General features: G+C 37.1%; 1 non-coding gene across 1 annotated transcript; it reads left to right on the top strand.

The window, feature by feature from the left end:
* The first annotated feature begins 4,947 nt into the window (after nucleotides 1-4,947).
* Nucleotides 4,948-5,020, top strand: TRNAT-UGU (transfer RNA threonine (anticodon UGU)). Its single transcript has one exon. It is a non-coding gene; the product is annotated as a tRNA-Thr (tRNA).
* Nucleotides 5,021-5,223: the final 203 nt, after the last annotated feature.

Genomic DNA, 5,223 nt, shown 5'->3' with positions numbered 1-5,223 from the left:
TTCCAGCCACCAATTTCCTTCGTCTCTAAGCTGACAGTCGCATTAATCGAGGACACTCGTAATATAAGGTAAGTCTCATCTTATGCATATGCGAAGGAGGAAGACTACGTAAGATATCATACGACAATTAAAAATGCTATAGAATTTTAGTTATTTTCCCTGAGGAAATGAATGGTGTGCAGTACGACAATTAATTCTATTAATGTCATTTTATTTAGCATAGCTCAGTTTTCAAGGTGTGCCTACTACGCTAAATTGCTGCGCATTGAATATTTTGAGCCCAAATCTCAGGTTATGGTAAAATTGGGAATATTGATAATGAAAACGGAAAAAAACGGACATTTGGGCCATTTTATTTTCATATTTTAATGACTAAAACTACTTAGTCGGTTCTATCTTTTGATAGACATGCCGTAGAGTTTCGCGCCCCTTTGCCGAATATGGTCGTTATCTTTCTCGTATTTTCTACTGTAATATTTGAATAAACATATTTTATCGAGATGTGGTAGATATAAATTACGTGACTTTAATGAAAACACAAATAATAGTGCCCACTTATTTACTCCCTGCAATAAAAATTCCCTTTCACACCAAGGTGGTTGAGTGCAATGGTTTATTCAATCAATTAAAATAGAATCATTCATTAGTGATTTTGGCGATTGAGTGAAGAAATGTAAACGATGCTTTATCCAAATATACTTTGTTCATGTTGTGAGTTAGTTGAAACTTTTCTCCGTAGAGGAATAGTTTCATAATTAATGCTGAGCGTTTTCATTCTTTGTTCTTTAGATAAGTATTTATTTATTAACTATTTTATTTTTTGTTGATCATTTCCCATATTCGTTTACACAGTATATTTAAGCCCAGCGCCAGGGCATGTATGTGGCAAATCTGCACATCAGACGTTCATGAGTAAATCTATATTGGTCAATGATTGCTTTTTGTAAGACGATGAGATAAATGAATTTCTAATTTGAAATGAACTTCTCATATTCTCCCTCAATCCCTTCCTAGTTAGACATTTTGTATTAAAATTATTCACAGTTTCAGGCTCAACTTGATAAAATATTATCTCAAGGATAGAATAAAAATCTTCATGAAAAATCAAATACCATGATGAAACCAGCGTATTGATATTTTCGTGCAATGCCCAAAGATTTTATTCTTTCCTCAGTTATATTCAATAAAATATATTCTTACCGTCAGCTTCGTTACTTATATATCACTTTCAAGTAGCGAGGAGAAAAAAATAATCTTCGGGTTCATATACTACCTTGATCAAAAATTTCCCGGAATTTATTCATAAAATTAAAAATACAAGTTTATTCATCTAAATCTATATTGTCCCCTTCAAAGTAATCCCCATCGACTGCAACACACTTATGCCAGCGCTTGATCCAATCCTCGAAACATTTTTTATATTCGGTTTTCGGTATGTCCATCAGTGCTTCCTGCGATTTTTCCATTACTTCCTCTCGGCTGCTAAAACGCGTTCCCCGTAATGGTTTTTTAACTCGATTGAACCGAAAGAAGTCACAGGGAGCCAAATCAGGTGAATTCGGTGGCTGTTGGATGGTATTTGTTGCATTTTTCGTCAAAAAATTACGAATAATGATACGTAGCACTGTGCGACGGTGCGTTATCATGGTGCAAAATCCACGAGTTTTCTGCCCACATTTCTGGTCTCTTTCGGCGAATTGCTTCACACAAACGTCTCATAACGCCCAAATAATACTCTTTGTTTACTGTCTGGCCTTCTGGCAAAAATTCATGATGCACTACACCGTTGTAATCCATGAAAACCGTCAGCATTGCCTTCTTTTTTGACTGAAAACGACGTGGTTTTTTTGGTCTCGGCTCATTTGGTGAACGCATTTAGTATACTCATTTCATCATCTCCTGCAAAGTGAATGAAACATATTTGATTGTCATTAGTTGACAATCCTGTCACGGTAGTCGATTTTTAAGGGTGTCCAATACTGTGTTACATTAAAGACCAAAGTATCTTCCTTTGGCCATACTCTCCCATGAGAACATATGTTTCAGGGTCGCCCCTTTCCGACAGACTCCTGGGATCCAACCGTCACTCGCCCATAAACCCCAACCACCTGTCGGGAACCCTCCGTCCGCTCCACTCGACTCCGCGAGATATTTCACGTTACTCCCGCGTCCAAGTCGGCCCACCGTTCTGCCACTTCCGCGTCATTTGCGGCCCTCTCCAACCCCTCGCTTCACACTCCGGGGTTCCTTTACCCCATGCCGACCCACCGAAACCCTCTCCCCCATGCTCACCCACCTCCTTCGTTTAAAAGAAGGGGGAGAGCATCTTAGGGCTTCCCCCCCCCCACACACAAAAGGCTTCCCTTTTCTCCTAGTTGGTAACGTTTTAGAAAATCGCCAAAGGGTCTCTCTCTCTGGGGTAGCTCGCACGCACACACTTGAGTGGACGATGGAATTTTCGTGAAGTAGTAGGCGGAGTTGGGAGAAGGACATTCATTTAGAGAGAGAGAGATAGAGAAAGGAAATAGTTTTTTCTCCGGCCGTCATCCCTCCATTTTCGAGTGGCTTCTCTGCGCGGACAGAAGCCATGTCTCCTACATCACATTACCGTTCTGTCCCTCGGGAGAAGTCCTCGGAGGCTACGGTCAGTTTTCGCCCGTCAGTTTGTCTCTCACCCTCTCCATTTCACCACTCGCTTGAATTCTATGAACTGCGAGAAAAATATTCCTGTCGTCAACCGCGCGCCAATTCATGAACTGAAATCCATTAGATAAATCTATTAATGAAAATAGTCAGGTGCGATTTGGTGTAAATGGGCATGATTTTATCCAAAAAAATAGCAATATTTTACAAGAAATGTTTATTTTACAAAAACGTAGTTTCAGTACGAACTTCAATGCAAGGATATTCAATACGTAAAAATCATTCACCTCGACCGGAATCCTAACTACGTGTACATTGAACATTTAGCTAACATAAAAAAACTTACATTTTCGTGCAATAAATTACACGAGTAAAACATTTATGATCGCTATTCTTTGAACAAGTCCCAATTTATATTGTAAATGTGTAATTTTTCATTGATGAGGAACAATTTAAAGTGCTTAATATTTTTTGAAAAAAATATACTTGTTGTTGAAACAAATAAAATGGAAGCGCATAGATATTAAATTAAAATGAGAGTTCTCAGGAAAAAATTCTGTATCAACAGAAATCAAACCCAGAAGCTAAGACCGATTTCTAATTGAGGGGCTCGAAGGAAAGAAAAAGCGCAAGTGGAATTAAAGGGAAATAATTTCGCCGGAGAAAATATCGATGCAATACGGAATATCAATTCGAAAGTTTGTTTGAATGTGCTGAGTTGGTTTGCACCGGAGATTAACTCTTACCCGCCAACATTCATTCCGTGAAAGTTTCTTGGATTGATGTCATCCATAACTTGATCTTTTCAGTCGTCCTTGGCCTTCCATTGTACTTCTTCCCTCCCACGGTCACTTGCCTCACGATCCTCAGTGAACTAACGTTACTCTGAGTGAACCCAATCAATTTTCTTATTCTTCCTGCACTGCAAACGGATGCATACATGTCGCTGTTTCAGGAGAGTATGTGTGGAGAACGCATTGGTGGAGCGGAGCCCGTTGCATTTCTGCTGATTTTCCAACTTCATATATATATATATATATATATATATATATATATATATATATATAACGGGACGACACAATAGAACAAAAATAGAATAGAAACATTTAAAAGGACACTCAGCAACATTAAAATAGCAACATTTAAAAGGACGTTCGAGCTTTCGGCCCTCTCAGAGGCCTTCTTCAAGTGTATATATATATATATATATATATATATATGCTTTCGTAGACGTAACACGGAAGTGCCGAATAGTGCATTACACAGTAACAAACAATATAGAAACACAAGAAAAAGATCACTCACACGTTATTTCTTGGTAATTTAGATGAAATTCTACTCCGTCTTCATCGGAAGATAGAGAAGTAATGACTGAAGTGTCATTACTTCTCTATCTTCCGATGAAGACTTCCGAGAGAATTCCGTCAAAATTATCAAGAAATAACGTGTGAGTGATCTTTTTTGTTTCTATATTGTTTGTTACTGTGTAATGTACTATATATATATATATATATATATATATATATATATATAACTATCAGAGAGTGTATCAGTGATATTTGATTGACCCTAGAACTACACACCGCGGTACTTCTAAGTCCAGACAAACATAACATAAAATATGTTTACATGATACCGTTGATAAATGGTTGAGGCTGATATTTTGTGGAATTATTATGAACAAGGGAGAATTAAAATACTCGACGTTAAAATTTCTTTTCCGTGACATCGCAAAGTTATTTGATTCCCCCTGGTCTATAATGCCCTCATCCATAAGGCAATTAATTGTCTTTAGGCCCTGCATTATTTCAACCTCCCTCAATTACTTGCAAAACTAACCATTCTTCTCCATATATTTCGTTCACAAAACGTTTCCCTCTACATTATAGTATTCTTTATTCTATTTATCCTCGATTCTTAGTTCTTCAAATTTCTCAACTATCAGCTCTCTTCCTGTAATATTTCTAGAATTTCTTTTTTTATCCGTATTCTTAAAGTCGATTTCTTCCATTACTAATGTACGAGATAATGCTTAGCATTCTCAATTTTTTAATAATAAATAAAATATCAAATATGTTTCAACAAGCAACCATTTTATTGTAATATTATTAACCATATTGCAGAGAAAAATTACCGATTGAGACATTCAGAGTTGACAGCTAACGAATGATGTCTACTCCGATTAGTGATACCATGCTACACATGTGAGTTGATCGTTTATCTGTGAAAATTTAGAAAATAGATGAATCAAATTTGAACTCTACCAAAATATTTTGAAATGTAATAATGCGCTATCTTATACCTGCCTCCGTAGCTCAGGGGTTAGAGCACTGGTCTTGTAAACCAGGGGTCGAGAGTTCAAATCTCTCCGGAGGCAAAACTTTTTTGGGTCGTGTAAAGCATTGCTTTCAAAATTTCGAAGTCGTTCAAATCGTTTAATTCCTAGTTCCTGTATTGTACGTCAGTGATTTAGTTATGAATAAATTTGTACAACGTTTCACCCAATCAATATTTTGAACTACTCTCATATCTCCGAAAGCGCACGTAATAGAAGAAATCATGCGGTAAAAGGTATCGGTA

The sequence above is a fragment of the Hetaerina americana genome, unplaced genomic scaffold, assembly GCF_022747635.1.
Source record: "Hetaerina americana unplaced genomic scaffold, ioHetAmer1.1.p SCAF_7, whole genome shotgun sequence".
Lineage (NCBI taxonomy): Eukaryota > Metazoa > Arthropoda > Insecta > Odonata > Calopterygidae > Hetaerina > Hetaerina americana.
The sequence above is the reverse complement of the archived record's forward strand: the minus strand, read 5'-3'. Positions and strand labels throughout refer to the sequence as shown.